This window comes from Canis lupus, chromosome 15 (assembly GCF_011100685.1).
Source record: "Canis lupus familiaris isolate Mischka breed German Shepherd chromosome 15, alternate assembly UU_Cfam_GSD_1.0, whole genome shotgun sequence".
NCBI lineage: Eukaryota > Metazoa > Chordata > Mammalia > Carnivora > Canidae > Canis > Canis lupus.
In genome coordinates, this window is record NC_049236.1 from 4,491,179 (window position 1) to 4,501,469 (window position 10,291).

Below are 10,291 nucleotides of genomic sequence, written 5' to 3' on the forward strand. Positions count from 1 at the left end.
CCCTACACTCAGATATCAGAGGCCAAGACAGGCTGAAGGTGGCAGTCAGCATCCCCGGGCTTTGGGGAGCACCTTCCACGTATTATAATCCCCATTTCACACCAAAGGAAACCAAGGCTCGAGAAAGCTGCCTACCTTGTTCAGGGACTTGGCACCTCCACCCCATAGTCGAGTGAGGACTGCACATTTCAATTTTCCTCTTTTTTTTTTTAAGATTTTATTTATATATTCATGACCGACACAGAGAGAGAGAGAGAGGCAGAGACACAGGCAGAGGGAGAAGCAGGCTCCACGCAGAGAGCCCGACGTAGGACTCGATCCCAGGTCTCCAGGATCAGGCCCTGGGCTGAAGGCGGTGCTAAACCGCTGAGCGACCCGGGCTGCCCTGCAATTTCAATTTTCAAATTGTTTCCCCACGTCTCGAAGCTGAGCATCACAAGGGTGGAGAATACAGATCCTGGGACACGGCCTTCAGCTTTGCCCCAGAGGCTGCCAAGTGTGGCACACGTGGCCCGGTCATGCCTCACCCATAGCGCTTCCCTCGGCAGGCACTTCCTGGAGACTGCGGGTGCGCAAGCAGCTGGGCGCCCGGGGTGCCTGGGGTGAGCTAGGGGCCGCTTCCAGGGAAATCCACGGGCCCCAGTGCAGGCCACGCTCTCTGTGCGCTGGCGGGAGAGGCAGCTGAGTGTGGCAGGGGTGGGGGGTGGGGGCTCTGGCCTGGGAGCACCGAAGGCTCACCCCTCACCCCCCAGCAAGCACCCGAATCCTGCGCTGCCCTAGGGTCACTTCAGCAAATGAGACTCCCATGTCTTCGCCCTCTCGCCCAGCTCATGGTTGGAGGAGAATGAGACACTGAGTTGTTTCAAAATTCTCTAGCTTTTATTTGCATGAACCTCAAACAAGGGAGACAGCTTTTAAATTACGTTCCTAGCTTAGTAAGGAAATGTAGAGACCTCTATGTCGTAGAGACCCTCTATGTCGTAGAGACCCTCTATGTCGTAGAGACCCTCTATGTCGGTAGGTTAATTAGAACCAAGGTTGGGGGCCTATGTGACATTCGGTGACAAACTCGGGTTTACAACCAAGTATTTACACCAAAGCATCCAAATAAATGCGTTCTTTTGAACCCAAGTATTTACAAGAAGTATTTTAACAAACATATTCTTTAACCAACATTCATGGGCCCGAGGTAGCAAGGGAGCAGTCCTTGCTATTCATATTTGACTACAGCAGACGATTCCTGCTTTTAGTAAATATTCAGAAACTTGACCTCCAGGTGCCAAAAATCCTCGTAAGTACAGATTTAATGTAAACGTTACGGCGGACAGAGTACGACCACACTTGTAACCTTGTTATCTAGTTAAACGGGGGGTGCTCGCTCATCTAGCGCTTTTGTCAACGACTTGGGTGCCCAAAGAGCTCCTGCCAACCAGAAAGCGTTTGTCAGGCACCCACCCGGGCCGGGCTGCATGTGGGGCCCCGGCTCTCAGAGCTAAGACAGCCGCTGTCCTGGGGCTCGGGGCGGCCTGGGCCAGTGCAGAGAGAGGGGAACGGGCCTCAGGAAGCACAGGGAGGACATGAACTTACAGCTATGGGGGCAGGGGCAGGAGTCACGGGGAGGGTGTCCGGGAGCTGAGTCCCGATGAATGAGTCGGGGTGCTCTGGGAAGCACGGGGAAAGGCGTCCTTGGCAGAAGGATTTGTGGGTGCAAAGGCCTAGACTAGGTCCAACGGCGTGCAGTCCACCTGGAAAAGAGTGTGGCGTGGTCAGCGCAGAAGGGAGAGAGAGCCCCTACGGCCGGCCAAACACTGGATGATGTTTCTCCCCTGAACCAGCCCTCCTTGGGCTTCCCATTGCACTTAGGACAGAAAAATAATAATAATAATCTGAATTCTGACCATGGCCGCCAAGCTTCTGCACAATCTGACCCCTGCCCATCTTTTCCCCTGGTTGCTCACCACCCTGCCCCTCACTCCCCGAGCTCCAGCCCCATTTCTGTTCCTTGAGTTAGTGTGGTTCATTCCGACCTCTGGGCCTTTGCACACCTTACTCCCTGCATCTGTATGGGCTGTTCTTCCTCGAGCGCTTCCTTCAGTCGGCTTCTTCTCATTCCAATCTTGGTTCAAAGGTCCTTACGTACCACCCAGAGCGGAGCACACGTGTGCCCACACGTGCACACGCACACACACACCGACCCCATGACCTCGATCACTTCCCACTGCACCAGCTCGCCTTCCTGACATCAAGGCACGTGTCACTATCTAAGGTCATCTGGTTTATCCGTTTGTTCATGGTCACCCCTCGGCCTAGGACAACAGCCTGGTCTCTGTTCACTGCTTTGTTTCCAGCCCCTGGAACAGTACCTGGAACATATTAGGCTCTCAAAATGTATTTGTTGAATGAATAAATGAATGAATGAGTAAAGAAGCCTCCTGGAGGAGGCTTGTGCTCTAACTCTCGGGATATCTGAGAGGTCCAGAAAGCGGAAGAGGCAGCTCCTTCATCTCCACGCCCGGCTGTGGGAAGGAAGGAGAAAGTCCCCAAAGATAGAGGGAAGGGAAAGTCCCCAAAGACAGAGGAAGGGAAAGTCCCCAAAGACAGAGGCAGGTTTGAGAGCGCTGGGCCAGACCCCAGTGGGCCCGATGCACCCCCCCACAGACCAGCAGGTAGCTGCCGCTTCCCAGGAGGGAGGGAGCGTGACCCCAAGAGAGAGAGAGAGAATGTGGGCAAAGGCGATGGGGACCTGGGGCTCCTCCCTGACCTTGAACATCCCTGCAGCCCAGGGAGGTGGAGTCAGGACTGAGTGCCTCTGATGCCAGAGAGAGTCCAGGCCTGCCCCTGGCTGGACTGAAACATCCACGTCCTCCGACGGGCCTTGCCTTTTCCTGCCACCGTGCTGTCCCCGCTTCCAGGACCGTGTTTCCTGGCAAATCCCTACTCATCCTCCGGATGTCAGCTGAGAAGTCAGCTCCTCCAGGAAGCCTTCCCTGATTCTCCTCTGCCCCCTGTCAGGCCGGGTTTGGAGATCTTCCCCATCAGAACAGCTGTCACCCTGGATTGCCATCGCCCGCCTCCGGGGTCACACACACCCGGGCTCACACTTCAGCTCAGCCGATTGCTGCTCAATCTCTTTGTGCCTCAGTTTCCATGTTTATAAAATGGGAGCCATAATATGTATTTTGCAAGTGTGTGGGGAGGATCGCTTGGCATGATATCTGTAGCCAGCAAATGATAGGTGTTTAATAAATATTAGACGTGATAATAATGAGAAAGAAAATTTTCCAAATCTATCCCAAGTACCCAATGGGTTGTGGTAATAAATAAATAAATAAAACAAAACAAAACCAAGAAAACAAACATCCACAGGACTTGGAATCCAAAACCCTGGCTCTATAAATAAATAAATAAATAAATAAATAAATAAATAAATAAATAAATAAAATAAAATAAAATAAAATAAAATAAAATAAAATAAAATAAAATAAACCCTGGCTCTGCCACCATCAGTGTGAGCCGAGTAGGTGTGGAACTCCTTTGTAGCTTCCCATTCCTCCTCTGCAAGAGAGAATTTCTAATGCCTTCCTCATGGGATCGTTGTAAGGTGTAGGCTTATTGGGTCATTTTTTTCAAATATGTAGGGAGCACCTATTGTGTGCCTGGCACTGGGCTCAGTACTAGAGTTAGATGCAAGGTGAACAGAGCCTGACCCTCGTACTCGTGGAGGCGCTGGGACCATTACGCAATGACAAGGCTAGAGCTCATGCACGCTTACATCCAGCGGTATTTATTGAGCACCTACTGCATACAAACTGGGAACAAAGCTATCAGATAAGGCTCCTGCCCTAATAGGATTAAAAATAATAGCTACTATGCATGGAGCATTTAGTGTGTGACCTGATGCGTAAGCTCTTTAAGCTCTTCTAAAGCACAGAAATAACTCACAGCTACCTCGTAGGCCGGCAGGGAGGGGTGTATGAATTAATGCACGTGAAGCTCGGAGCAGAGGTCCCGGTAGCTCCCAAGTGGTCAGTAAATGGGAGCCGTGATTCTATTTAGTAGCTCACTAGGTAGCAGCCTTAGGTTCAGAGCTTTCCATGTTTTGCCCCATTTAATCATTTAATCTGGGGTGATAAGTACCATCATACAACACATGAAATCGCCTATAAACTTAAAAGCCTTTGCACCGGTGAGTGTCCGTTACCAGTTCAGGGGGGGCCAGCAGAGGACGAAAGATGGGACGGGGTGGCCGTTGGGAGGTGAGGTCAGCTGCGGGAAGGTGAGCCTGGGGTGGGTGTGGAGTGGGGTGGGGGGTGACAGAGGCCTGAGCCTCAGAGAGGGGGGCACAGGGTGGGGGTGCCAGCCTCTTTCCTGCAAGCCAGGCCGGGCCGCCAGGGCGTTTCTGCTGGTGCAGAAGGCCGGCATCAAACAGGGCAATTTAAAAACATGTAAAAGGCATAAAGCGAGTGCAGCTGTGCACAGCTGCCGCCGAACGCTCCATGGCTGCCTCGCCGTGGACTCTAAATGACAATAAACCTTCCACCCCTTATAAATTAAGCAGACTTTCAAAAAAACCATATCTCCTCCTGCAACTTTTTATGGCTGTTTGGCAACTTTAATCATTTTGCAAAATGCAATTCCTGGCCATAAATTCTCTCCCAAGTACAGATTTAGGGAGATCTAGAGGCCTGCGGCGGGTTGATAGGTAAGTTTTAATCTGACAAGGCCAAAAAGTCTATTCGATTTATAGGGAGGCAGCAGATACCCTGTAATTACACCAGGCCCGACCTCCGGGGAATCTCGAGTGCGAGGGGGTGGGGGGCAGGGGGGAGAGCAGGGAGGCAGCTGCCGGGGTGGGGGGCAGGGGGGTCAGCGGCGAGGGCAACTAGAGCCCCCTCCGGGTGCCAGCCCCTAACCCCGGCCCAGGGGTCCCAGGCCAGGGCGATTTCCTGAAAAGGTTCCAAGACCTTGGGTTCCAAGTCACCGAAGGCCCTGATTGATGCGTATGCGTGCACACACACACACACACACACACACTTCTAACACACGCATCGAGCCTGTGGCCGTGGCTGGTGCCTGTCAAGGGAAGCTGAGCTCTTTGGAAGGGGCTCGTATATCCCAGAACGGGAGACGGAGCTGGATTTTGTTCTGATACTTAGTTCATGCACCGTAGGAGGCGCTGGGGACAGGACCACGGACACTGTGCTGCCTCTAGCGCGGCCCAGGGACCTGGCAAGAGACCCCAGGGGGGGCCGTCCTCTGCCCCCCAGCTTGGAGGCACTGCCCCCCACCCCCACAGCCTGGATCTGATCAGGACGTGCTCAGAGGCGAACAGGACCCCAGGGAGCGCCCGGCGGTCTGCAGGCTGAACTTGCCACTGAAGGTAATGCTTGGCCAGCGGGGGATTTTAAAAGTCTTGAATTTGAAATGAGTTTTCTTTGGCCACAGCGCCACCACTTCTTCTCTTACCCCCAGAGGACTCCCCTACATTAGCTCTGGGACCCTCAGGGCATGAGTTCCACGACACCCCGGGAAGTGGATGACGATGGAGAAGTAAAGGAAGCCGCAGGAGCACCAGTCACAGCCCAGACCCCCTGTGGAGGTGTGGTGGGCGGGAGAATGGCCCCGGAGGTAACCCTGTCTGTCTTCGCCTGTTTGGGTTGCTGTAACAGGACATCCGAGGTGGAGGGGCTTAAACAACAGAAATTTATTTCTCAGGTCTAGAGACTGGAAATCCAAGATGAGGGTGCTGGCGGCTTTGGGTGTCTGGTGAGAGTGCACCTCCCAGCTCGTGGACGGCCGTCTTCTCGCTGTGTCTTCACGTGGTGGACCGGGTCTCTTAGGAGGGCACTAATCCCATTCATGAGTGCCCCACCCTCATGACCTCATCTAATCCTAACCGGCCCCCAAAGGTCCTACCTCCTAACACCATCACACTGAGAGGGGAGGCAGGGTCTCAAAAGGTGACTCTAGGAGGGACATAAACATCCCGTGGATAACAATGTCCTAACACCTGAAGCTCTGTCCACATGTGATGTCATGTGGCGAGTGGGAAACCAAGGTCGCAGGTAGAAATAAGGTTGCCAGTCAGCTGACTCTGAGGCAGGGAGATTATCCTGGATTACCTGGGTGGTGGGCCCAGTATCAACGAGAGGCAGAAGAAGAGTCCAGCGAGAAGGATGCGATGTGAGGAAGTCTCCACTGGCCATTCCAGGCTTTGACAGTGACGGAAGGGGCCGTGAGCCAAGGAGTGCAGGTGCCTCTAGAACCTGGCATAGGTGAGATAAAACAAAGCAAACCCAAAACCAAACCGAAACAAAACATATTCTCCCCCAGACCCTTTAGAAGGAAACAGAGACCTGCCGACACCATGACTTTGACCCAGTGAGACCCACCCAGGACTTCTCACCCCCAGGGCTGTGAAAAAATAAATCTGTGCTTATTACCACTGAGTTTATGGTGATTTGTTACAGCAGCCATAGGAAACAAGTGACTTTTAAGCCGAGGCCTAAGAGATCAATAGATTTGGCCTGGGAGCGTTTCTGCTGAAAGAAACACAGCCACCCTGTCATTCCTGCGTCTCCCAGTCTTGCTCTCTGTGCCTGCTTCTCCTGCGCACATGAGGCATTGGTGGATGTGGCCTCCACTGGGGGAAGGGTGCCAGCGGAGCCTGCCAAGGGAGGACAAGCCATGGACAAGTCAGCCATTCGGGGGTAACACTTTTTAGGCCTCATACTAGGATATCTTACGTGGATTATCTGCACAAGCAATGCTGGGTGACTGGGAGCCTGGGGCCTGGGACCGATTCCCATGCAAACTCTATCCGCCACTCACTGGAGAGTTGGCACTTAACCTCTGTGCTGCCGTCCCCTAGTTAGTACAGGGGTGGTCCTGACACGACGTCATGGGGTTGTGGGAGGTCAAATGAGATGGTCCCTGCGAAGGACTTGCAACAGTGTCTGGCGCTAAGTGTTTCCAGGCAGCGAAGGTCCTTCTTGGTGGAAGGTGACCCCCATCTCCTGGTGTTCACGCCGCAGGCAGCCCCCTCCCACGAGGGCGGGCTGTGCCTGGGACCTGCTTCTTTTTTTTTTTTTTAATATTTTATTTATTTATTCATGAGAGACAGAGAGAGAGAGAGAGAGAGGCAGAGACACAGGCAGAGGGAGAAGCAGGCTCCACACAGGGAGCCTGATGTGGGACTCGATCCCAGGTCTCCAGGATCACGCCCTGGGCTGAAGACGGCGCCAAACCGCTGAGCCACCGGGGCTGCCCCTGGGACCTGCTTCTAACCAACAGGACGTGGCTTAGGCGATGCCATCTCACGCACTGCACGAGCCGCGCTGCATCATATTCCCGACCGTGCTCAGACTCCCGACCCACTGAAACTATAAGAAACGCATGTCGTTTAAAGCCACTAAGTTTGTGGCAATTTGTTAGCATTTGTGCAGAAGCAGACCTGGGTTAAGTGTTACTGTTTTCCCCCTTGTAAGGTGAGGACCGGGGAGGTGAGGATCTTGCTCAAAGTCACAAAGCAGCTGAGACACAGCCAGGGCTCAAGGCCGGGACGCTCTACATCCAGAACCCTTGCCTTCCATCCAACTCCCTGCCTCTGGGGTGGCCACTGGCTGGGCATGGGCTCCTCCCTCCACTCCCTACCTTTCCTGTTCTCCCTTCTCTCCTCCATCCTCCCCCAATCTCATCTTTCTCCCTCACCTTCCCCATTGGGGGAGCGCTCTCTGCCTTCCCAAACCCCTCCCTGCAGAGAGCCCTCAGGCACATCCTAACAGAAACAGTGGGCCATCTAGGGCAGCCTCTCCTGACCAGGACCCAGATGCCCACCCCACTCTCCTCTGACCCCTGCAGAGAGCCTGAACTCTTCTTCCAAAGAGCCAGAGGCAGGCCTCCCCGAGGCGGGGCTCCGAGGCCCAGGGACAGCCCACCCCACACGCCCCCAGCCCAGGCCTGCGACACTGGGTGCAGGACAGGCCAGTGCCCCTCTGCTCCAGCCCATCTGCGGGTCCCCGGCCCCACCTCCCTTGGCAGAAGAGAGAGAGGGACTTCTTTAAAGATGGAACAGAATAAAATATAGATAAGCATTAGTCAAATGAAATTAATGCTTTCAATATTGTTTTAGGCTTGCTCATATGCATCAAGCGTTTATGAAATTGCAGTTTATCACGTGGGGATATTGCAGTTATATATTAGCTGACTGTCTGGTGGCCACTCTAACAGCTCTCCCTGGACCCCGGGTCGCCCTTCACAGGCAAAGTCAGCCTTGCTAACATCCATCTCCTTCCTCCGCCGACGCATCCCCAGATGCTGATAAAAGGCCTTGCCCCCAACAACATATGAATATTTAAATGACAGTTAATTATTCAGCATATAATGATATTATTAGCATCCACTTCATTGCTGGCTGTGGGCCCAGCTTAGCCTTGTCCCACACTAACGGGAGTCGGGGAAAAGTCAAAACCCAGGCGAGCCCCGTGTCCGCTGCATCTGCAGGGGCCTGTTATCGTTTGAGGGAGGTGTCCATTCACAAAAATCACCGCCAGGATCTCCCCGACCTGCTCCATGTCAAGTCATGTGCTGGGTCTCAGAGAAGAGATTTACCCAACGTAATCTCTTCACAAAGTGCCTACAGCCCGTGGGAATTCACGGTCACCCTGCCTCGCACCAGACACGAGCATTGGTGAATTCGTAGAACAACCTTATGGAGCCAGGACCACTACTATCTCCCTTTTCTTATAAATGGGAAAACCAAAGCTAAGATGCCTAGGGTGGCATGAGTGAGGTCCGAGAGCCGGTGATGGAGCCAGGGTACAAAGCTGGGCAGCTCACTCCAGGGCCCTCACGCTGCCAGTCAGCAGCCAAGCTCCATTCCCAGACAACAGGAAGGACGTCTGACAGATGCACAAGCGAAAGGTTCTGCGATCTGGAAGTGAGGTTGAATTTCAGGTGCAGATAAAGTGGAAAGGCTTCTAGAGAAAGGTGGCACTAGAGATGGATCTTTTTTTCTTTTTAAAAGATTTCATTTATTTATTCACGACAGACACAGAAAGGGAGGTGGAGGCACAGGCAGAGGGAGAAGCAGGCTCCATGCAGGGAGCCCGATGTAGGACTCGATCCCGGGCTCCAGGATCACGCCCTGAGCCGAAGGCAAACGCTCAACCACTGGGCCACCCGGGCTTCCCTGGAGCTGGATCTGGATGAATGGATAGGCCTGGGGCTGGGGGTGAGGCAGGGACTGGAGAGAAGACATCCCAGAGGGATCAGCACATGCAAAGGCCTGGAAACTAGTGAGATTCTGGAATAAGCACAAGGCAAGATTGCACGGGGCACGTAATGGGAAGGCAACGTGGGAGCAGATGACAGAGGGCACAGAAGGCGAGGTAAGGAGTCTAGGCTTTATTCTGAGAACACTGGGGATCACATAAGGTTATGCAGACTATGACAATGGACATTAACTGTCCCTTCCCATAAAGAGGTAGAATCGGTTGCTTTACCCCAGCCCCCAGGTACCTCTGGGCTCAGCCACAGAACTTGCTTTGATGAGCAGGACTTCAGCAAAGGTGACCCAAGTAGAGCTTTGTAAAATGCTCACATATCGGGGCTCGCCCTCCTGCTGTTCTTGGAACCCCAGAAGCCACCATGGAAACAAACCCAAGGAGTCACATGCGGAAGAAGTGAGGTGTCCCAGAAGAGCCCAGCCCAAGCTGCTGAGAGCCTGCCAACAGGCTGACATAGGAGACCATCCTGAATCGTAGAACCACGGCCGCCAACTGCCAGCAGACCCGTGAGAGAGCCCAGGTCAGCGGGCCAACCCAGACCAAGACAACCACCCAGTGGACCAAGACAATCATAAGCTAAATAAAATGGTGTTGGCTTTAAGCCCCTATGTGTTGGGGTAGTTTGTCAGGCAGCGACGGTTAACAGACACAAGGGTTCCAACAGGGACGCACCGACCAGAAGTTGTTTCATGAAGGTTAAGTGTAGCCACAATGTGGAGGACAGGTTAGAAGTGGTAAAACAGGAAGGTGGAGACCCTCCAGGAGGCTGACATCAGAGTCTGACTGAGAAGATGGTCCCATCAAGGCAATGGGGATAAACAGAACGAGACTCGTCCCACGGTCTCCCAGGGAGACATGATGATGTCAGGAGAGCATTCTTTGAGGCTACTCCCTACAGACACAGATACAGACATACACACCCAACGTCCTTGGCTACCTTGGGGGTCCCACACCCAGAGAGAGGCCCCACATCCAACCTCCTGATGGTGTTTTCTCTCTGCCTA